The 25,114-nt window shown below is 40.8% G+C and overlaps 1 long non-coding RNA gene across 1 annotated transcript; it reads right to left on the reverse strand.

Annotated features, from left to right (window-relative positions):
- Window positions 1-16,774: 16,774 nt before the first annotated feature.
- Window positions 16,775-21,031, reverse strand: LOC140741622 (uncharacterized). The gene is made up of 3 exons (XR_012102101.1): window positions 20,905-21,031; window positions 20,557-20,632; window positions 16,775-16,913 (listed from the first exon to the last, which is right to left on the reverse strand). It is a non-coding gene; the product is annotated as an uncharacterized lncRNA (long non-coding RNA).
- Between the last annotated feature and the right edge of the window lie 4,083 nt (window positions 21,032-25,114).

Below are 25,114 nucleotides of genomic sequence, written 5' to 3' on the forward strand. Positions count from 1 at the left end.
GATCCTAATTTGGATCGATCGTCCTCTGTTACTAGACCACTTACTAAATCTGCCTTAGCTATCCAATCGTTTCTCTCTAATTATGGTATCTCTGATATATGGCATTTTCTTCATCCTACTGAGAGAGATTATTCTTTTTTTTCACATGTTCACCATACCTTTACTAGAATTAACTACTTCTTACTCGATAACCAACTCATTCCATTTGCCCATTCTTGTGATTATCAGAGTATACTGATTTCTGACCATGCCCCAATTACTCTCTCTTTAAACTTTCCTGGTCTCCCTCAGAGGAATAAACACTGGCAGTTTGATTCGACTTTATTATCGGATGATGATTTTCTAAAATTTATTAAGGATCAGATAACCTTTTATTTTAACACTAATACATCACATGAAGTGTCATCCCAGATTGTCTGGGATGCCATGAAAGCATATCTGAGGGGTCAAATAATCTCCTATACAGCAAATCTTAATAGAAAGTCCTGTGCAGATCGATTAGACCTCATTAACCAGATTAAACGATTGGATCAACTGTATGCTCAAACTAAGAATCCTGAACTATACAAGAAGCGTGTAGAACTTCAAGCTAAATTCAATCTTTTGTCTACTCAACCTGTCGAATGCCAACTTCTCGAAAGTAAGAGTCACTTTTACATTCATGGTGCCAAATCTGGTAAATTTCTAGCCAATCAGCTGAGGTGTTCCAAAGCCAAACAACATATTACAAAGATCCGGAAGGAGAACGGAGACTTTACATCGGATCATTTAGAAATTAATGATGCATTCAAAAATTTCTATTCTCGACTTTACTCCTCCGAGTCTTTGAATGACAATATCTCTGTTGATCAATTTTTAAATAATCTGAATATTCCTTCGCTTTCATCTGATTTTAAAGCCAAACTTAATGCGCCTATATCATCAGAAGAAATATCTCTTGCAATTTCTGCATTGTCCTCAGGGAAATCCCCTGGACCTGATGGGTTCCCCGTAGAATTTTATAAATCATTCTCCTCACTTCTTTCTCCTCAGTTACTCTCAGTATTAACTGACTCGTTTAATTGCGGCAAATTGCCACCCTCTTTTAATGAGGCATCTATTATTCTTTTATTAAAAAAGGGTAAAGACCCAACAGAGTGCTCCTCGTATAGGCCGATCTCTTTGCTTAATGTTGATGTTAAAATCTTGGCTAAAGTTTTGGCTTATAGATTAGAAACTGTTTTCCCTCTATTATCTCTGATGACCAAACTGGTTTTATTAAAAACCGTCTCCTTTTTTTAACATTTGGCATCTATTCAATATTTTATATTCACCTCCAACTGGGTTTCCTGAATGTGTTATTTCTCTCGATGCGGAGAAAGCATTTGGTCGTATTGAGTGGAACTACCTTTTCGCAGTTTTAGAAAAATTTGACTTTGGTCAAAGGATTAAATTGCTGTATTTGTGTCCTACTGCCTCTGTTTTAACTAATTTTCAGAAATCCCAGTTATTTAACCTCAAACGTGGTACCCGTCAGGGATGCCCTTTAAGTCCCTTTCTCTTTGATTTGGCTATGGAACCTTTGGCGATAGCATTTCGAAATTGTCCTGAATTGACCGGGATCTGGAGAGGGGGTGTTGAGCATAAAGTTTCTCTTTATGCTGATGGCTTATTACTTTTTCTTTCAAATCCGTCTACATCCTTACCTCCAATGTTTTCACTTCTTGACCAGTTTAGCCAGTTCTCTGGCTATAAACTTAATTTACATAAGAGCGAACTTTTCCCAATTAATAAAGAAGCACAAGAATTAACATTTCGTGATCTCCCTTTTAAAGTAGTCCATAATCAATTTACCTATCTTGGGATTACAGTCACAAGGAAGTTTAAAGATCTCTTTTGTGAAAATTTTGCCAACTTTGCATATACTATAAAACAGAGTCTGGTACAATGGTCACCTCTATCTATGTCTTTGGTAGGTCGTATTAATGTTGTTAAAATGTATGTTCTTCCTAAACTTTTATACTTATTTCAATCAATCCCAATTTTTATTCCTAAATCTTTTTTTGATTCCTTAGACTCTATTATTTTGTCATATCTGTGGAAGAATAAGCGCTCTAGAATTAATAAAGTCTATCTCCAAAAACCTAAAAAAGAGGGTGGCATGGCTTTACCTAACTTTCGCTTATATTACTGGGCAGCCAATATACGTTGTGCTACCTTTTGGTCTTTTTTCCATGGCCAACCCGAGTGCCCTAATTGGGTGGCAATGGAGTTGAGCTCCACTAAAGAACTATCTATCTCTGCACTTCTTGGCTATGTACTCCCTAGTAGTTTGTCCAGATTAATAGTTAATCCTCTTGTTAGACACACTTTGCGTATTTGGGCTCAGTTTAGGAAATTCTATGGTTTCCATGGTTTTTCCGTTTCCAGCCCTGTCGTACATAATCACCTTTTTCTACCCACTACGTATGACTCAGCATTCCATGATTGGTATAGGAAGGGCATTAGACATTTTGAAGATCTTTTTATTGATAATCGCTTCGCTTCTTTCCAACAGCTCTCTGCTAAGTTCAATCTGCCCAATGCTCATTTTTTTAGATATCTCCAAATTAGACACTTTATTGTTCCTTTAATTCCTAACTTCCCTGAAATGCCTGAGAAAAATGCTATGGACTTTTTCCTTTCCATTAATCCACTAGGTAAAGGTTTAATATCAAGTATTCAAGATAAATTAGCAGCCTTACGACGTGCCCCTGTGGATAAAATTAAAATGGCATGGGAGCAGGATTTAAATACCTCCTTATCTGATGAGACTAGGGACTCGATTCTCAAATCGGTTAATACAACCTGTCTTTGTGCTCGCCATTGCCTCTTACAGTTTAAGATTGTTCATAGAGCCCATATGTCTAAATCTAAACTATCTCGATTTTACCCTAACATCAGTCCGCTTTGTGATAAATGCAAAAGGGGCGAGGCCTCTCTCATTCATATGTACTGGTTTTGTCCTAGCTTGGAGAAATTTTGGAAAGATGTCTTTATAACGTTATCGTATATTCTGAATCACCACCTAGAACCAAACCCTTTAATTGCTCTGTTCGGTTTCTGGGGTGAGACAGAATTACGTCTGAGTTCGTCTAAGTGTTGAATATTATCATTTGCCTCTCTCCTGGCTAGACGTTTAATCCTTCTTAGATGGAGAGATGTTGCCCTGCCCACGCATGCTCAATGGCTTAATGATATTATGGCCTGCTTGGACCTTGAAAAAATTCATTATTCAATTCTTAATTCGGACTTAAAGTTCCATAAGGTCTGGGGACCTTTTATTGAGTACTTTCATAACCTTCCTCCTAACTAAGGTTTTTTTTTTATCTCTTGCTTTCAGCTCCTTTTTCTTCTGGTAGTAGGCATTAATATCTTCTGTTGCTAAATGTATTCACAGTTTGAGGGTTTGATTGTCCTGATTTATATTCTCTATATTGTGTTGTGGGTGGTCTGGAGTTTCCTTTTTTTGTTTTGTGTTGTGGGGCTTGGGGAGGACACTAATTTTACTTGTCTTCAATTTGGGTGCTTTTTCAATTATCTTTCTCTGTGTCAGATTGTTATTGTATGCTTTTTTTTGCACTGTATCAATGTCCTTCATTTTGATTTGGGTTTTTTTTAATCTGTAGTTATGTAGAAAACGTATAAAAAAACTAATAAAAAAAATTACAGCATGTTGCTGTGCAGATGGGCTTGAGAGTGCTTGTGCATGAATCGCAAAAGGTTGGTTTGCAGGTGCAGCAGGCTATCAAGAAGGCTAATGGAATGTTGCCTTCATTGCTAGTGGGATTGAATGTAAGAGCAGGGAGGTTATGCTGCAACTGTATAGGGCATTTAATCCCTAGCGCCCACCCTCTCTGGGCGGAAATGACGTCAGAGATGCATTACCAAAGTCTCTCCCCGCGCGCTGGCTATTTGTGAGCCGGTTCGCCTGCGCAGAAAGTGGGTCGCCACAATATATCAGTTTTACAGAGGAGTAAAGGGAATTAAAGAGGCATGATAGAGGAAATGGCCAAAGTTGATTGGAAGGAAACACTAGCAGAGCTGATGGCAGAAGAGCAATGGCTGGAGTTTCTGGGAGAAATTCAGAGGGCGCAGAAAAGATACATCCAAAGATGTAAAGGGAGAATGAGGCAACCTTGGCTGACAAGGGAAGTGAAAGACAGCATGAAAGCAAAAGAGAGAGCATATAACAGCCAAAATTAGAGGGAAGGCAGAGGACTGGAAAGTTAAAAAAAAAACAGCAGAAGACAACTGACAAAAACCTTAAGGAGAGACAAGATGAAATTTGAAGGTAAACTAGCCAATAATATAACAGAGCATACAGAAAGTTTCATCAGAGATATAAAGAGTAAACGAGAGATGAGAGAGTGGATATTGGCCCAATGGAAAATGGTGCTGGAGAGGGAATAATGAGGGACACAGAAATGGCGGAGGGAATTAATAAGTATTTTGCATCAACCTTCACTATGGAAGACACAAGCAGAATGCCAGAAATGAGAGAGTGTCAGTGGGCAGAAATGAGTGTGGGTAGATTTGCTAGAGCTGTTGGGGAGGGATTGACTGACATGGCGGGGGATAGGAAGCGGACTGATGGGGTGAGGAAGGGGAGGTTGGTATACAAGCATGTGCATTGTATAGTGAGATTCTCAGGAATGATAAACAGATGATAGGGCAAAATTGAACTCAGTGGGATGAGTTGAAGTTTTACATGGGACAAAAGTGAAAAGGGTGATAAATACAGGACTGAAGGTATTATATTTGACTATGCACAGTATATGGAATAATGGAGATGATCTTGCAGTGCAGTTAGAATGCAGGTATGATGTAGTGGGTATCTCCAAATTGCAGCTGAAAGAAAATTATAGTTGGGAACTTTACATCCAAGGATATTCATTGTATCAACAGGACAAGCAGGTAGGCAAAGGGGCTGGCTTTGTTGGTAAAATGAAATCAAATCATTAGGAAGAGGTGACATTCGATCAGAAGATGTAGAATCTTTGTGGGCAGAGTTAAGAAACTGCAAGGGTAAAAAGTCCCTGATGGGAATTATATACAGGCCTCCTAACAGTAGCCAGGGTGTGAAATATGAATTACAACGGGAGATAAAATAGGCATGTAGAAAGGTCAATGTTATGTTAGTCATAGGGGATTTCAATTTGCACATGTTTGGGAAAATCAGGTTGGTGCTGGATCCCAAGAGAGAGAATTTGCAGAATGCCTATGAAATGACTTTCCAGAGCAGCTTGTTGTTGAACCCAGTGGAGGAAATGTTATTCTGGATTGGAATTTGTGTAATACGCAGGGTTTGATTCGAAAGCTCAGGGTAAAGGAACCCTCAGGAAGCAACACACACAAAATGCTGGTGGAACGCAGCAGGCCAGGCAGCATCTATAGGAAGAAGCACTGTCAACATTTCAGGTCGAGACCCTTCGTCGGGACTGACTGAAAGAAGAGATAGTAAGAGATTTGAAAGTAGGAGGGGGAGGGGGAATTCCAAAATGATAGGAGAAGACAGGAGGGGGAGGGATGAAGCTCAGAGCTGGGAAGCTGATTGGCAAAAGGGATACAGTGCTGGAGAAGGGAGAGGACCATGGGACGGGAGGCCTAGGGAGAAAGAAAGTGGGAAGGGAGCACCAGAGGGGGATGGAGAACAGGCAAGGAGTGATTGTGAGAGGGACAGAGAGAGAAAAAAAGGAGAGAGGGAAAAGGGGGGGGGGGGGGAAGAATAATAAATAAATAAATAAATAAATAGACATACAAACAAATAAATAAATAAGGGATGGGGTAAGAATGGGAGGAGGGGCATTAACGGAAGTCAGAGAAATCAACGTTCATGCCATCAGGTTGGAGGCTACCCAGATGGAATATAAGGTGTTGTTCCTCCAACCTGAGTGTGGCTTCATCTTGACAGTAGAGGAGGCCATGGATAGACATATCAGAATGGGAATGGGACGTGGAATTAAAATGTGTGGCCACTGGGAGATCCTGCTTTCTCTGGCGGACCAAGCGTAGGTGTTCAGCGAAATGGTCTCCCAGTCTGCGTCGGGTCTCACCAATATATAAAAGGCCACACCGGGAGCACCTGACGCAGTATACCACACCAGCCGACTCACAGGTGAAGTGTTGCCTCACCTGGAAGGACTGTCTGGGGCCCTGAATGGTGGTGAGGGAGGAAGTGTAAGGGCAGGTGTACCACTTGTTCCTCTTACAAGGATAAGTGCCCGGAGGGAGATCAGTGGGAAGGGATGGGGGGTACGAATGGACAAGGGAGTCACGTAGGGAGCGATCCCTGCGGAAAGCAGAAAGAAGGGGAGGGAAAGATGTGCTTGGTAGTGGGATCCTGTTGGAGGTGGCGGAAGTTACGTAGAATTATACGTTGGACCCGGAGGCTGGTGGGGTGGTAGGTGAGGACAAGGGGAACCCTACCCCGAGTGGGGTGGCGGGCGGATGGGGTGAGAGCAGATGTGCGTGAAATGGGAGAGATGCGTTTCAGAGCAGAGTTGATGGTGGAGGAAGGGAAACCCCTTTCTTTAAAAAAGGAAGACATCTCCTTCGTCCCGGAATGAAAAGCCTCATCCTGAGAGCAGATGCGGCGGAGACGGAGGAATTGCGAGAAGGGGGTGACATTTTTGAAAGAGGAATAGTCCAGGTAGCTGTGAGAGTCTGTAGGCTTATAGTAGACATCAGTAGATAAGCTGTCTCCAGAGATAGAGACAGAAAGATGAAGAAAGGAGAGGGTGGTGTCGGAAATGGACCAGGTAAACTTGAGGGCAGGGTGAAAGTTGGAGGCAAAGTTAATGAAGTCAACGAGTTCAGCATGCGTGCAGGAGGCAGCGCCATTGCAGACATCGATGTAGCGAAGGAAAAGAGGGGGATGGATACCAGTACAGGCTTGGAACATGGACTGTTGCACAAAGCCAACGAAAAGGCAGGCATAGCTGGGACCCATACGGGTGCCCATGGCTACACCTTTGGTTTGGAGGAAGTGGGAGGAGCCAAAGGAGAAATTATTGAGACTAAGTACTAATTCCGCTAGATGGAGGAGAGTGGTGGTAGAGGGGAACTGGTTAGGTCTGTGATGCACCATCAATAACTCTCAGAGACGGGAAGCAAAAGATAGGCTTTTATTAGCTGCAAACATGACCACAACATCTTGGAGACTGAGGGAGGAGCAGTGCCTCCAATTGCCTTTATACAGGGGTCTGTGGGAGGAGCCACAGGAGCAGTCAGCAGAGGGGCATGTCCAGACAGGTATACACATAGTTTACCACAGTCCGGAATCCAAAAAGAAGCGGAGAGCTTTGAGCCCTTCCTGGTGGGGGATGGAGGTATATAGGGACTGGACGTCCATGGTGAAAATAAGGTGGTGGGGGCCAGGGAACTTAAAATCATCAAAAAAGTTCAAAGCATGAGAAGTGTCACAATCATAGGTGGGAAGGGATTGAACAAGGGGGGATAAGACAGTGTCAAGGTATGCAGACATGCGCTCGGTGGGGCAGGAGCAAGCTGAGACAATCGGTCTACCTGGACAGGCAGGTTTGTGGATCTTGGGTAGGAGGTAGAAACGGGAAGTGCGGGGTGTGGGGACTATGAGGTTGGTGGCAGTGGATGGGAGATCCCCAGAGCTGATAAGGTTGGTGATGGTATGGGAGACAGTGGCCTGGTTCTCCTTAGTGGGGTCATGATCAAGGGGTAAATAAGAGGAGGTATCAGAGAGTTGTCGCTGTTCCTCAGCCAGGTAGAGGTCAGTACGCCAGACTACAACAGCTCCCCCCTTATCAGCAGGTTTTATAGTGAGGTTGGGATTGGTGCAGAGAGAGCGGAGAGCAGAGCGTTTGGAAGGAGTTAGGTTGGAATTGGAACACGGTGTGGTGAAGTCGAGACGGTTGACGTCCCGTCGGCAATTAGCAATAAAGAGATCCAGAGCAGGCAGAAGACCAGAGTGGGGTGTCCATGAAGAGGAGGAGGGTTGAAGACGGGAGAAGGGGTCATCGGTGGCGGTGGGAGAGTCCTTGCCAAAGAAGTAAGCTCGGAGACGGAGCCGGCGGAAGAAGAGTTTGGCATCATGGCGTACACAGAACTCACTGATGTGTGGGTGAAGGGGGACAAAGGTGAGGCCCTCACTGAGGACAGAGCGCTCTGCCTCAGAGAGTTGAAGGTCAGATGGGATGGTAAAGACCCAGCACGGATGAGAGCTGGGATCAGAGGTGGGAGGGGGGATGGAGTCTGGTAGTGTCAGTGGAGAGGGAAGGGTTGGGGTGAGAGGAAGATGGAGCCACCATCCAGGAGCTGACAACGGCAGGAGGCAGTAATCATAATATGATAGAATTGATCTTACAATTCTATTGTAAGAATAGGGAGAGGGAGAAGCTAAAGTCAGATGTATCAGTATTACAATGGACTAAATAGGCAACCATAGCTAAAAAAGGAAATTAATGCCAACACAGAAGCAAAATTAAGGGCATATAATAGAGCAGGTTGACTCTATGGTTAAGAAGGCATATGGTGTATTGGCCTTCATCAATCGTGGAACTGAAGAATTTAATTTAGGAGCCGAGAAGTAATGTTGCAGCTATATAGGCCCCTGGTCAGACCCCACTTGGAGTACTGTGCTCAGTTCTGGTCGCCTCACTACAGGAAGGATGTGGAAGCCATAGAAAGGGTGCAGAGGAGATTTACAAGGATGTTGCCTGGATTGGGGAGCATGCCTTATGAGAATAGGTTGAGTGAACTCGGCCTTTCCTCCTTGGAGCGACAGAGGATGAGAGGTGACCTGATAGAGGTGTACAAGATGATGAGAGGCATTGATTGTGTGGATAGTCAGAGGCTTTTTCCCAGGGCTGAAATGGTTGCCACAAGAGGACACAGGTTTAAGGTGCTGAGGAGTAGGTACAGGGGAGATGTCAGGGGTAAGTTTTTTACTCAGAGAGTGGTGAGTGCGTGGAATGGGCTGCCAGCAACGGTGGTGGAGGCGGATACGATAGGGTCTTTTAAGAGACTTTTAGATAGGTACATGGAGCTTAGAAAAATAGAGGACTATGGGTAAGCCTAGTAATTTCTGAGGTAGGGACATGTTCGGCACAGCTTTATGGGCCAAAGGGCCTGTTTTCTATGTTCTATGTTTCAAAAATTAGTGGGAAGTTAGAGGATAGGGAAGATTTAAAAACAACAGCAGGTAGCTAATAAAGCCATAAGGAAGGAAAAAAGGAAACATGAAGTCAAACTAGCAATAATATCAAAGACCATACCAAAAACTCTTCGATATATAGGGTAGACATCAGGCCCTGTGAGAACCATCCCACTCCAGCTCCCCAAAGGAGACAGCAAACTCCAGTAACTCAGGCCAGCTCACCCCTGGGGCAGGAATCAGATTCTGAGGATTCAGAAAATGGTGTGATAGTGGTAGAAGATATATCAGAACAGGGTGTACAGAGCCTTGAACCTAGCCTAGACAGCATATCTTCTGAAAATGTGACACCTTCTGGGAAGGAGACTGGGGAGCCGACGACTGCTAATGCAGGGGCGGAGGTTGGTAGCCCTCCTGGGGCAGCACCCCGCAGGAGTAAATGAGTAAATGCTGTACAGCACCCTAACCCACATCGTTAACCAAGGTCAGTCCTTGCTGAGTCCGGCAGCAGTGTCTGAGATACTGGCTAGTCTTAGTTCAGTTCTCTTTAGAGAAGCAGTTAAGGAGGTTAAAAGTAGTGAGTGAGTAATCGAGGACGATTACTTGAATGCAGGGGAGAATGTAAGCAGGTGACCGTCGAATCTTATTCAGTATCGTTAAAGGTGTACTCAGGCATTCATCCGGGTAATGCTAGAATAGGTGTCCGTGCCTTTAAGTGGAGATGGTGATGTCATTACACACGCGCAGGATAGTGGGGAGACCATTTTGTTTTCTGCTGCAGAAGCTGGTGGGGCGTTGGAATCAAGTTCCCCCAGAGATGCTAGGTATGGTGAGGAAAGGTGAGCATTGATTTACAATATCCATGTGAATTTGTTTATGCTTGTTGGTGAATTGAGAATATCGGTAATTTGACATGTTTTACATGTGGATGCTTTAGATTTTCAGAGTAAAGGACTCGATGCTGGATAGCGTGGCTTGCAAAGTTCCTCACCAGCCAAGCAGGTCAGTCTTCCTGTAATTTAACTACCAGGCAATATCGTGTGAAAGTTGTGCCAAAGCGTACCTTTTGTCTAACTTTATTGTATCATGACTGATTGTGCATGTAACAGCGTAACGTGAATGTTTAGTCTCTGTTCGGGAGTTCAGCACGTGTGTACTAAAGAGTAGTAGACACCCTAGATGAGATGTATTCGCTTACATTTTTCACTGCAATGTATAAGGTCCAGGGTTGGGGGGGATTCTAATGTTGTTTGTATTGTGTTCCTTCAGAATTGCCACTACCGTATTAGTACCGTATCAGTTTTGTGCGATTTTCTTTGTATTTTTATACTGCATACGCAGTTAAAGACACAAGGTTGAGACACAAGTGTGTGGATCGAAGGTTAAACGGAGATTATAACGGCAGGACCTGATTGTAAAGTCGTTTGTTTTGTTTTAAGACCCTCTTCTGGCACATAAACATCTAAAACAGATAATGGAATTAAAACCCGAAAAATTAGTTGTTGTCCTGAGTGTGCATAATGTACTGGTTAGGCACAGGAGTACATTCAGCCAGAGACTCATTCCACTGAGGTGTAACACTGAGCATCATAGGAAGTCATTCCTACCTGTGGCCATCAAACTTTACAACTCCTCCCTCGGAGTGTCAGACACCCTGAGCCAATAGGCTGGTCCTGGACTTATTTCCACTTGGCATGATTAACATACTATTATTTAATTATTTATGGTTTTATATTGCTATATTTCTTCACTATTCTTGGTTGGTGCGGCTGTAACAAAACCCAATTTCCCTCGGGATCAATAAAGTATATCTGTCTGTCTGTCTGTCTGTCTGTACTTTTCCCTGGGCCACAACATATAAAAAGTAAAAGAGAGGCAGGAATAGACATTGGAGCACTGGAAAATGATCCTGGAGAAGTAGTAATGCAGACAAAGGAAATGGCAGATGAACTGAATAAGTATTTTGCATTGTTCTTCACTGTGGAAGACACTAGCAGTTTGCCAGAAGTTTGAGAGTGTCAGGGGGCAGAAGTGAGCACAGTGCTATTACTGAGAAGAAGGTGTTTGGGAAGATGAAATGTCTGAAGATAGATCAGTCACCTGGACCATATGGACTGCATTCCAGGTTCTGAAAGAGGTAGCTGAAGAGACATTAGGAATAATCTTTCAAGAAGCAATAGTTTCTGGCATGGTACCAGAGGACTTGAAAATTGCAAATGTCATTCCACCCTTCAAGGAGGGAGGGAGACATAAGAAAGGAAATTTATAGGCCAGTTAGCCTGACCTCAGTGGTTGGGAAGATGTTGGAGTCAACTCTTAAGGATGAGGTCTCAAGGTACTTGGAGGCACATAATGAAATAGTCTGAAGCCAGCATGGCTTCCTGAAGGGAAATTTTGTCAGACATATCTGTTCAAATTTTTGAAGAAATAACTAGCAGTATAGACAAAGGATTATCAGTGGATGTTGTATACTTGGATTTTACGAGGAGCTGCACATGAGACTGTTTAATAAGATAAGATCCCATGGTATTATTGGAAAGAGACGAGCATAGATACATGATTGGCAGGAGGCAAAGAGTGAGGATAAAGGGAGCCTTTTCTGGCTGGCTGCCAGTGAATGGTGTTGTTCTGCAGGGGTCAGTGTTGGGACTGCTTCTTTCTACCTTATCTGTCAATGATTTGGAGAACAAATTGATGGCTTTGTGGGCAAGTGTGCGGATGATATGAAGATGGGTAGAGGGGCAGGTAGTGTTGATGAAGAGTCTGCAGAAGGACAGACAGATTGGGAGAATGAGCAAAGAAGTGACATGTGGAATACAGTGTCGGGACATGTAGACTTTGGTAGAAGGAATAAAAGTGCTGATATTTTCTTAAGGGGAAGAAAATTCAAAAATCTGAGGTGCAAAGGGACTCGAAAGTCCTTGTGTAAGGTTCCCTAAAGGTTAATTTGCAGGTTGAGTGGGTAGTGAAGAAGGTACAGAAATATTAGCATTCATTTCAAGAGGGCTAGAATATAAAAGCAAGGATGTAATGATGAGGCTGTATAAAGCACTGGTGAGGCCTCACTTTGAGTACTGCAAGGAAATTTGGGCCCTTTATCTAAGAAAGGATGTGCTGGAGAGGGTTCAGTGGGCATTCATGGGAATTATTCTGGAAATGAAAAGGTTATCACAAGAGGAGTGAGAAATTCCAGGGAGTACAGGCCCAGAGCCATCAGACAGATGCAGCATGTATTCAGCAAAAGCAGGTCCTGTTTGACAAATTTACAGGAACTCTTTGAGCATAGAATGAGCCCAGTGGATAGAGGGGAACAGATGGACGTTATTTACTTGGATTTCCAGAAGGCGTTCGATAAGGTGCCGCATAAAAGACTTCCGTAAGATAAGGATGCATAGAGTTGGGGGTGATGTATTAGCATGGATAGAGGATTGGTTGACCAGTAGAAAACAGAGAGTTGGGATGCCTGGGTGTTACTCTGGTTGGCAACCAGTGGTGAGCGGTGTGACACAGTGCTGGGCCCACAGTTGTTGATAATATACATTAATGATGTATATCACTAAAAAATACAGAGAGTATACAGAGAGATATAGATAGGTTAAGTGAGTGGGCAAGGGTCTATCTGGCATATGAAATACAATGTTGGTAAATGCGAGGTCATCCACTTTGGAAGGAAAAATGGAAGATCAGATTATTATTTAAATGGTAAAACATTGCAGCATGCTGCCGTGCAGAGGGACTTGGGAGTGCTTGTGCATGAATCACAAAAGGTTGGTTTGCAGGTGCAGCAGGCTATCAAGAAGGCAAATGGAATGTTGGCCTTCATTGCTAGAGGGATTGAATTTAAGAGCAGGGAGGTTATGCTGCAACTGTATAGGGTACTGGTGAGGTTGCATCTGGAGTACTGTGTGCAGTTCTGGTCTCCTTACTTGAGGAAGGATATACCGGCTTTAGAGGTGGTGCAGAGGAGGTTCACCAGGTTGATTCCAGAGATGAGGACAGACTGAGTCGCCTGGTAGTGTACTCGCTGGAATCTAGAAGAATGAGAGGAGATCTTATAGAACCATATAAAATGATGAAAGGGATAGGTAAGATCGAGCCAGGTGAGACGAGAACTAGGAGACATAGCCTCAAGATTCGGGAGTAGATTTAGCACGGGGATGAGGGGGAACTGCTTTTCCCAGAGGGTGGTGAACTTGTGGAATTTTCTGCCCAGTGAAGCAGTGGAAGCTACCTCAGTAAATATATTTAAGACAAGGTTGGATAGATTTTTCACAGTCGGGGACTTACAGGTTATGGAGAAAAGGCAGGTAGGTGGAGATGAGTCCATGGCCAGATCAGCCATGATCTTATTGAATGGCAGAGCAGGCTCGACGGGCCAGTTGGCCTACTCCTGTCCCTATTTCTTATGTGATTTAGAAGAATGAGGTGGGGGGGGGGGGAGGAGGGTCTCATTGAAACCTATCGAATGTTGAAAGGCCTAGATAGAGTGGATGTGGAGAGGATGTTTATTATATTGCTGGAGTCTTGGTCCAGTGGGCACAGCCTTTGAATAGAAGGATGTGCACTTAGAACAGAGATAAGGAGGAATTTCTTTAGTGGTGAACCTGTGGCATTCATTGCTACATGTGGCTGTGGAGACCCCATCATTGGGTGTATTTAAAGTGGAGGTTGATAGGTTCTTGATTATCAAGGCATGAAAGGTTATGGAGAGAAGACAGGTTGAGAAGGAAAAAGGATTAGCCATGGTGAAATAGTGGAGCAGATGAAATGGGCCAATTGGCCCAAGACTGTTCCTATGTTTTATGATCTGATGGAGTGTCATTGCTACTATTAAGGAGAAGGTGCTTGGGAAGCTTAAAAGGATGAAGGTAGATCAACCATTTGGACCAAATAGACTAAACCCAGGGTTCTGAAAGAGGTAGCTGAAGAGATTGTGGAGGTATGAGTAATGGTCTTTCAAGAATCAATAGATCTTGGGGACTAGAAATTTGCAAATGTCACTCCACTCATTAAGAAGGGAGGGAAACAGAAGAAAGGAAATTATAGTCTAGTTAGTCTGACTTCAGAGATTGGAAAGATGTTGGAGTTTCTTATTAAGGATGAAGTTTGGGTACTTGAAAGCACATGATAAAATAGGCCAAAGTCAGCATTGTTTCCTTAAGGGGAAATGTTTCCTGACAAATCTGTTGGAATGCTTTGAGGAAATAACAGGCAGGATAAACAAAGGAGAGTCAGTGGATGTTGTTTATTTGGATTTTCAGAAAGCCTTTGATAAGGTGAGCACATGAGGCTGCTTAACAAGAGCTCATGGTATTGCAGGAAAGCTAGTAGCATGGATGGAAGATTGGCAGAGATCAGAAGACAAAGAATGGGAATAAAAGGGGACAGCTTGACTGCTGGTGACTAGTGGTGTGCCACGGGAGTTGGTGTTGAGACTTGGAAGCCTTTGTGAGGAATTCCCTCAAGGTTAACTTGCAGGTTGAGTTGATGATAGGGAAACCAAATTAAATGTTTGCATTCATTTTGAGAGGACTGGAATACAAAAGCAAGAATGTAATGCTGATGCTTTTTAAAGCAGTGGTCAGACCAAATTTGGAGTATGGTGAGCAGTTCTCAGCCCCTATAAAAAATGTGCTGGCATTGGAGGGGGTTCAGAGGAGGTTTACAAGAACGATCCCAGGAATTAAAGAGTTAATATATGAGAAGTATCTGATGACTCGAAGACTGTACTCCATGGAGTTTAGAAGAATGAGGGGGATCTTATTTCAATCTATCAAATGTTGAAAGGCCTAGATGTGGAGTGGATGTTTCCTACAGTGGAAGAGATTAGGACCAGAGAGCACAGCCTCAGATTAGAGGGGCATCCATTTTAAACAGAGAGGTGGAAAAATGTCTTCAGCCAGATCATCAAGAGTAACAAGGAGAAGGCAGGAGAATAGGGTTGAGAGGGATAATAAATCAGCCATGATGGAATGGTGAAGCACACCTGATGGGCCAAATGGCCTGATTCTGCTGCTATGTCTTATGGTCTTAAATCAAGAAACATTTGCTACAGTCCAGTCTGCTGGCTCCTCACCTCATTCATACGAATGATGAATCCAATATCTCAGCCAGTTCTCCCGCAAAGGGATAAAGATTATAGACTCAGAGTTATACAGCTTGGAATTAATATATTGAGGGACTATACCAAATAAAACTGTTAATTTATTAGGTTGTAAATTAATTTTTAAAGCTTTAGAAATTGTAGAGAAAATAGACTTCCAAAAATGTTTCAATACAGAACACGACCAAAACATATGTGTCAATGTGGCTGTCTCCGTTTTACATCTGTCACACTGACTATCAACATTAGGAAACATTTTAGACAGTCTCTCCTTTGTCAAATAGTAACGATGTACAATTTTAAATTGAATTAAAGAGTAATTGGCACAAATCGAAGAAGAATTGACCAACCTCAAAATCCACAACCAATCTTTTGCTATCAAAGTCATGTTAAGTTCTCTCTCCCAATCTTGCTTAATCTTAAGTGAAGGGTAATTGTGTTGCTGTAACAATAAATTATAAATTTCCCAATAAAACCCTTCACTAAAGGATTCATTTTAAAAATAATATCTAACAGGTCAGAATCTTGTATATATGGAAAATTACTTAAGTATTTTTGAAAGAAGTGTCTGACCTGAAGATATTGCAAGAAATGTGAACATGAGAGAGAGTATTGAGTTACTAATTTCTCAAAAGACATCAGTTGGCCAACTTGGAACAAATCCATGAAGGAATAAACCCCTTTATTCCTCCAAAAAAGAAAAGTACGATCACTTAATGAAGGTTTAAATAAATAATTTCGATAAATTAAACCAAAAAGTTTAAATTTTTTAAGATTAAAAAACTTAAGAAACTGGAACCAAATTTGTAATGACTGCTTAATCACAGGATATAAATTTAAATTAGTAGTTTTGGCCTGTTGTACAGGCAAAGAAGCTCTTAATAATGAGGTTAAATGAAACTGTTTCACAGCATTCAATTCCAAATCAGCCCACAGAGGTCGTTCATCTCTATCAGCCCAATATAACCAAAAACACATATAACGTATATTAACAGCCCAATAATACATTCTTAAATTAAGCAAAGCAAGACCTCTATCTTTTTTTAATCTTTGTAAATGATATTTAGCATTCTTGGTCTTTTCTTATTCCAAACAAAAGAGGAAATAATGGAGTCAACATGATCGAAGAACTTCTTAGTTAAAAAAAGGGATATTTTGAAATACATATAAACATTTTGGTAAAATCATCATTTTAACTTCATGAATTCGGCCAACTAACGAAAGTGTAAGTGGATTCCATCTACAAAATAATTGCTTCATAAAATCCACTAAAGGAACCAAATTAGCTTTATAAATGTCTTTATGATTTTTAGTGATAATAATAGCTAAATATTTAAATGAGTCCGTAACTCTAAAAGGAATGTCATCATATATAGAAACAGAATCATTTAGGGGAAATAATTCACTTTTATGAAGGTTTCGTTTATATCCTGAAAACTTTCCAAAATCATTTAATAGTTTCAATAAGCTAGGAATGGATTCTTCAAGATTCGAAATATAAACTAAGAGATCGTCAGCGTAAAGAGAGATCTTATGAACAGTCCCATTTATAAAAATTCCATGAATATCTTTAGCTTCTCGAAGTGCAATAGCCAAGGGTTCCAGCATCAAATTAAATAACAAAGGACTTAACGGACATCCTTGTCTCGTACCCCGTGAAAGCTGAAAAAAGGAGATCTGCAATTGTTAGTAATAACAGTAGCAATAGGACTTTTATATATTATTCTAATCCACTTATTAAAATTAATACCAAAGCCAAATTTCTCTAAAACATTAAATAAGTATTTCCATTCAACTCTATCAAATGCCTTTTCAGCATCAAGAGAAATGACACATTGGGGAGCCTTAGAGAAGGATGAATATATAACATTTAACAATCTCCAAACATTAGAAAAGGAATAACAGCCCTTTACAAATCCTGTTTGATCTTGAGAAATAATTTTAGCTAAATAATTTTCCAGCCGATTAGCCATTATTTTTGAGAGAATTTTAGCATCCACATTTAATAATAAAATAGGTCTATATGAAGCGCAGTCAGTAGGGTCTTTATCTTTCTTAAGAATTAAAGAAATAGAAGCTTCATAAAATGTGGGAGGTAACTCTCCTATCAAAAAAGAATCTTTAAGCATTTCCAACATATATGAAGAGAACAATTTTTCAAATGTTTTATAAAATCCTACAGAATAACCATCCAGTCCAGGAGCTTTACCAGATTGCATTGAAAAAATAGCTTTCTAAATTTCACTTTCAGGAATAGGAGCATCAAGAGTTTATTGATCTTCAACAGAAATTTGAGGAAAATGAATCTTTTGTAAAAAGCATTCATTTTAGAAGAATCAACTGGAAACTGAGATTTATAAAGTTCAATATAAAAGTCTTGAAAATTTTTATTAATATCTTCATCATTGCATGCTAAACTACCATCTCCCTTACGAATTTTTAAAATTTGTCTTTTAGCTCTAGCTGCTTTTAATTGAGATGCTAATAGCTTATTATTTTTATCTCCAAACACATAAAATTGACTTTTCAATTTAAGTAAATTTCTTTCAATAGGATAAGTTAATAATAAATTATATTGTGATTGGAGTTCAACTCTTTGTTTAAATAAATCAATGTTAGGAGAGACTGCATAAATATTATCCAAGTCTCTAATTTGTTTGGAAATTTTTATCTAACTCTGTTTTTGTCTGTTTCTTAAGCTTAGCTGAATAGGAAATTATCTGACCATGCAAATATGCTTTAAATGTATCCCATATAATCAATTTTGATACATCTTCTATATTGTTAAAAAGAAAAAAATCTTTTATCTCAGTCTCAATAAATTTGACAAAGTCCAGACGTTGCAATAATTTTTCTGGAAAACGCCAAGGCAAATTTGCAATAGCAACATCGTTCAATTCAAAAGCTAAACTTAAAGGCGCATGATCCGAAAGAACTATAGCATCATATTCACATTTCTGGACTTTGGACAAAAATCGGGGATCAACCATAAGCTAATCGATTCTCGAATATTTTTTGTGAATGTGTGAAAAAAAAGAATAATCTCTATCATTAGGATGTAAATGTCTCCAAATTTCCACCAGGCCAAAATCAATTAGAAAAGAATTAATAAGTGATGCAGAACAACTTGGAAGCCGCTGATTAGTTGAACTCTTGTCAATCAAAGGGTTTAAACAACAGTTAAAACCACCACCAATTAACAACATATATTCATTTAAGTCCGACAATAAAGCAAATACATTTTTAAAAAAAGAAGGATCATCTACATTAGTTCCATATAGGTTAACCAGAACAATTTTTCTATTACAAATTGTTCCTTTAACAATTAAAAATCTACCATTAATATCTGACACAATATCTTCTTGGATAAATAAAATATTAGATTTAATAAAAATAGATACTCCCTTTGTTTTATTTTGACAAGTAGCGTGAAATTGAAGGCCCTTCCACATTAAAAAAAATCTATTTTGATCGCCCGTTTTGATATGCGTTTCTTGAACAAAAATTATTTTGGGTTGGAATCGATTAATGATTTTAAAAGTCTTCTTTCGCTTAATAGGATTATTCCAACCACATACATTCCAACTTATCTGTTTAATTGCCATAAATTTTTTATTTTATTTAGCACATAAATGGATGCATACCGCGCAGGCTAATCCAAACTGGCGGTGATAAGTACAACAATACACAAAATATACATGCTCCGGAGCTCCGTAATGGGAAAAAATACCAAAAAGAAAACTAAAATTAATCTACAGTTAATCCTGTAAATCAAAACTAACATCAATCCTCCCACCACCCCAAAAAGCCCGAAATTAGGCAAAAAAAGCCGAAATGCCTCCCCAAGTGGGCAAGCTGCCCATTTTATAATAGTGGTTTTAAAAAGCTTTCCTTAATTCCTCCCCCCAGTTACAAAAAAAGATAAGATATGGCTCTAAAATCGAAAAGCCCTGCAAAGAGAAAAAATATTTTGCTAGATATAAAAAGCCTAACACTACAAAGCAACACACCACCATATCAAGTCATGTTAACTGGTTCTTCTGCCCATTTACAGGCCTTGCTTCTAACTGATATATATGCAATTTAAATATCAATTTACTTTGGTGCCTTCCATTACTTTACAGAGTATTATTGTGCTGGAACAATGGAAACTGGTAAGGCTGGGTCATCATTAAAACATGGTACAGATTCCCAGCTGAAATGGTTAATACAAGAAGACACAATTTTACGGTGATCAGAAGAAAGTATAGGGATCTCAGAGATATTTGTTTTCATTGACCAGTGGGTACGTGAAAAGATCTACCATGGGTAGTCATAGAGGCAGACACAACAAGGACATTCAAAAAACTCTTAAATAGGCTCATAGTGAAAGACAAATAGAATTCTCTAGAGGACAGAAGCATTAGATTAATCATGAAGTAAATTGAAAGGCAAGCAGAACAATATGGACCAAAAGGCCAGCACTGTTCCGTTTCTCTCTACATCATCTAGCTCCCCATATCCAGCATAAAAGTTCAGAGAGAAAAGTGTTCATACTTAATCCTTAAGAACACACTGGGGAATGCAAAACAATCTCCAAGGACACCAAGCTAAAAATTAAACAAAGAGAAAAATACCTACATAATCTCTGGTGAAGAAAAATCAGCACCATTTTCCGCTTAACTGACACGCCCAATGAAAAACTGTTTTTTAGAAAAAATTAATTATCTATCAACTAAGCACTCCCAACTATATATAAGAAAAAAACCTTATGAACTATGAAAACTATCACTTAATTAATGAAAAAGGAGAATAAAACAAATAATAAAACAGATAATCAAACAGTCTATCCGTTGTCTTAATTCACTCAGTAGACCAAACAGATTACGAAAAGTCATTCATCATTCACATCGAAAGGTTCACATCTTCTTTAAATAGTTGATCAGTTATAGGACATCTTAAGCAAATCAAAAATATTCAAAGCTTATCTTCTTTCCGAAAGAATGATTATTCAGCAGACCTAAAACCATTCAAACCTTGGCTACAACCAGAATAGAGTTAACATAATCCAATGCCTCTTTGGGGTCCAGAAAAACACGTGGGGTTTAATTTTAATCGAGCTGGATATTGAAGTGATGGGAATAATCCCTTATCATAGGCTATCTTCATAGTTGGAACGAATTTAGACCGCAGAGCCATAACCTCCCGTGGGTAATCTTCATAAAAACGAAGCTCTGAACCTTTAAATTTAAAAACTTTTTGTTTCTTTGCATATTTTATGATTCGGTCTTTAACTTTAAAATGAAGAAAGGAGACTAAAACTGACCTTGGTCTATCTTGGCGAGATGTCGCAGTAAAACTTCTAAATGCCCTTTCGATGTCGGGAGGTTGAGATAAAATATCTGAAAACAGAGATTGAAACAGGTTAGCAAAATAGTCTAATAAATCTTCAGTCTCAGATCCTTCCTTCAATCCAACAATTCAAATATTATTCCGACGAGATCTTGCTTCCACATCGATAAACTTCTGTTGCAACTTCTCCAAACACGCTGATATTTCTGCAATTTGCCACTTCGCCTCTTTCAGTTCAGAATTCAGAGAAATAATGTTTTCCTGCACAAATTGAAAACTCTCTTGTAACGATCTCATCTCAGAAGAGGGAGCATCGTTTTACCGTGTTATTGTCTATCTTCTTATCAAGACCCATCAGCGAATTTTCTAAACGTTCGACCCAGGCTGGTGTTTCCTCTGACATTTTCCCCTTTCCATTGCTGGATTCAGGAAGCTGCTTTCCACTTCTTAAAGATTGTGACGTAGTAACAACTATTCCCCTCTAAGATCTGACAAATAAAAGTTAAAAATTCAAAGTTTAAACTGGGGAAAAGGAAGAATTAATTGCAGCCACACAGATCTGTGTGTCACTCCATTAGACAGTAGGCTGAGCTATTGGGAATATTCTATAGGCCCCCTGGTAGCAGCACATTGGGAGGCAGATTTTGGAAAGGTGCAAAAATAAAAGGGTTGTTATCATGGGTGACTTTAACTTCCCTAATATTGATTGGCACCTGATTAGTTCCAATGGTTTAGACGGGGCAGAGTTTGTCAAGTGCGTCCAGGACGGATTCCTGTCACAGTATGTTCAAGTCAAGTCAAGTCAACTTTTATTGTCATTTCGACCATAACCGCTGGTACAGTGAATAGTAAAAATGAGACAACGTTTTTCATGGACCATGGTTGACAGGCCGACTAGGGGGAATGCCATACTAGATCTAGTATTAGGTAACGAACTGGGTCAGGTCACAGATCTCTCAGTGGGTGAGCATCTGGGGGAACAGTGATCACCGCTCCCTGACCCTTAGCATTATCATGGAAAAAGATATAATCAGAGAGGACAGGAAAAGTGTTAATTGGGGAAGGGCAAATTATGAGACTATAAGGCTAGAACTTGCGGGTGTGAATTGGGATGATGCTTTTGCAGGGAAATGTACTATGGACATGTGGTCGATGTTTAGGGATCTCTTGCAGGATGTTAGGGATAAATTTGTCCCGGTGAGGAAGATAAAGAATGGTAGGGTGAAGGAACCATGGGTGACAAGTGAGGTGGAGAATCTTGTCAGATGGAAGAAGGCAACATACATGAGGTTTAGGAAGCAAGGATCAGATGAGTCTATTGAGGAATATAGGGTAGCAAGAAAGGAGCTTCAGAAGGGGCTGAGGAGAGCAAGAAGGGGGCATGAGAAGGCCTTGGCGGGCAGGGTAAAGGAAAACCCCAAGGCATTCTTCAAATATGTGAAGAATAAAAGGTTGACAGGAGTGAAGATAGGACCGATTAGAGATAAAGGTGGGAAGAAAATCTACTTTTCGTGATTTTTATTAACAACCTGGATGTGGGGGTGGAAGGGTGGGTTGGCAAGTTTGAAGACGACGCAAAGGTTGGTGGTGTTGTGGATAATGTTGAGCATTGTCGAAGATTGCAGACAGACATTGATAGGATACAGAAGTGGGCTGAGAAGTGGCAGATGGAGTTCAACCCAGAGAAGTGTGAGGTGGTACACTTTGTTAAATGCCTATGAAATGGATTTTTAGAGCAGTTTGTCATTGAGTCTACTCGGGGATTGGCAATACTGGATTGGGTGTTATGTAATGAACTGGAGTGAATGAGAGCTTCAGTTAAAAGAACCCTTAGGAGGCAGTGATCACAATATAATTGAGTTCAACTTGAAATTTGATAGGGAGAAAGTAAAGTCTGACCTACAGTATTTCAGTGGAGTAAAGGAAATTACAGTGGTATGAGAGAGGAGATGGCCAAAGTAAATTGGATGAAATGCTGGCAGGGATGACAGCAGAGCGGCAATAGCGTGAGTTTCTGGGGAAAATGAAGAAGGTGCAGGATAGATGTATTCCAAAAACAAATACTCAAATGGCAAAATAGTACAACCATGGCTGACAAGGGAAGTCAAAACGAATGTAAAAGCAGAAGAGGGTGAATACAACAACACAAAAATTAGTGGGAAGACAGAGGACTGGGAAACTTTTGAAACCATAAGAGAGCAACTAGAAGAATCATTAGGATGCAAAAGGTGAAATATGAAAGCAAGCTAGCAAACAATATCAAAGTGGATAGTAAAAGCTTTTTCAAGTATGTAAAAAAATAGGGTGGACAAATATTAATGGGGGACAAGGAGATGGCAGATGAACTAAATTAACATGTTACATCAGTCTTCGCTGCGGAAGATGCTACCAGTGTGCCAGATGTTGAAAGGCATGAGGGAAGAGAAGCGAGTACAGTTACTATCACAAAGGAGAAGGTGCTCAAAAAGCTGAAAGAGTGAAGGGTACATAAGTCACCTGGACCAGATGAACTGCACACTAGAGTTCTGAAAGAGGTAGCTGTAGAGATTGTGGAGGCATGAGTAATGATCTTTCAAAAATCATTGGACTCTGGCATGGTGCCAGAGGACTGGAAATTGCAAATGTCACTCCACTCTTTAGGAAAGGAGGAAGTCAGCAGAAAGGAAATTAGAGACCAGTTAGCCTGACCTCAGTGGTAGGGAAGATGTTGGAGTCAATTGTAAAGGATGAGGTTATGGAGTGTTTGGGGACAAAGTCAGCATGGTTCTCTGAAGGGAAAATCTTACCAGACAAACCTGTTGGAATTCTTTGAGGAGACTACACGTAGGATAGATAAAAGGGATGCAGTGGATGTTGTATATTTGGACTTTCAGAAGTGCCTTTGACAAGGTGCTACACCTGAGGCTGCTTACCAAGTTAAGAACTCTTGGTGTTACAGGAAATTTACTGGCATGGTTAGAGCATTGGCTAATTGGTAGGAGGCAGCGAGTGGGAGTGAAAGGATCCTTTTCTGGTTTACTACCAGTGACTAGTGCTCCGCAGGGGTCGGTGTTGGGACCGCTTCATTTTATGCTGTATTTCAATGATTCAGATGATGGAATTGATGGCTTTGCTGCCAAGTTTGCAGATGATACAAAGATTGGTGGAGGGGCAGGTAGTTTTGAGGAAACAAGTAGGCTGCAGATGGACTTAGACAGATTAGGAGAATGGTCAAGAGAGTGGCAAATGAAATACAATGTTTGAAAATACATGGTCCTGCACTTTGGTAGTAGAAATAAATGTACAGACTATTTTCTTAACAGGAAGACAATTCAATACTCTGAGATGCCAAGGGACTTGGGAGTCCTTGTCAGAACACCTCAAAAGGTTAACTTGCAGGTAGAGTCGATGGTAAGGAAGGCAAATACAATGTTAGCATTCATTTCATAAGGTCTAGAATACAGAACAGGGATGTGACGCTGAGGCTTTCTAAAGGACTGGTGTGGCCTCACCTTGAGTATTGTGAACAGGTTTGGGCTCTTCATCTCAGAAAAAATGGGTTGGCTTTGGAAAGGGTTTAGAGGAGGTTCACAAGGATGATTCCGTGAATGAAAGGGTTATCATACCAGGAAAGTTTCATGGCTCTGGGTTTGTACTTGCTGGAATTTAGAAGAATGCAGGGGGGCCTCATTGAAACCTATCAAACGTTGAAAGGCCCAGACAGAGTAGATGGATGAAGGATGTTTCCCGTGGTGGGAGAGTCTTGGACAAGAGGGCACAGCCTCAGGGGAGAGGGGTGCCCTTTCAAAACAGGGATGCAGAGAAGGTGATGAATTTGTGGAACTTATTACCACAGGCAGCTGTGGAGGTCGTTGGGTGCATTTAAGGCAGAGCTTGATAGGTTCTTGATTGGACACGGCATCAAGGGTCATGGTGAGAAGGCCAGGAAGTGGGGCTGAGGAGGATAGAAAAGGATCAGCCCTGACTGAATGGCAGAGCAGACTCAATGGGCCAAATGGCTCATGGTTTATGGTCTTATGGCCTTCTATTGTTTGATTAAGCATTCTTGTTCATTTAAATAATTCATTATGGGTTATATTGCAAACATCATCATGCCACAATGATATGTGTGCCTCACCTAAAGTAAAATCAAAGTTAGACCGGCATTTCAGATTCCCATGTCTTCCTTTCAATTAGTTTAATGTTCTGAACTTACAAAACATAATATTGTTTTAAAATGAACCCGAGATGGATCCCGACCCATTCAAATGGATGCTTTTGGGGAGGGTTTAAGTGAATTTGAGAGGAGGATGGGAACCGGAGTGATACGCCTGAGGAGGGCAGTGTGTAGTGAGACTGTGAGGAAAGACAGGCAGGTGATAGGGCAAAATTGCAGTCAATGTGATGAGTTAAAGTGTAACAGAGGGCCAAAATCAAAAAGGGTTCTGAATACAGGACTGAAGGTGTTATGTTTGTGAACACCACTCCCCCCACCAACCCCGGTTTCCTTGGGCTGCATAAGTCGAGGGAAAACACACTCCGGTCCTGCCAAA

The sequence above is a fragment of the Hemitrygon akajei genome, chromosome 18 (genome assembly GCF_048418815.1).
Source record: "Hemitrygon akajei chromosome 18, sHemAka1.3, whole genome shotgun sequence".
Taxonomy (NCBI): domain Eukaryota; kingdom Metazoa; phylum Chordata; class Chondrichthyes; order Myliobatiformes; family Dasyatidae; genus Hemitrygon; species Hemitrygon akajei.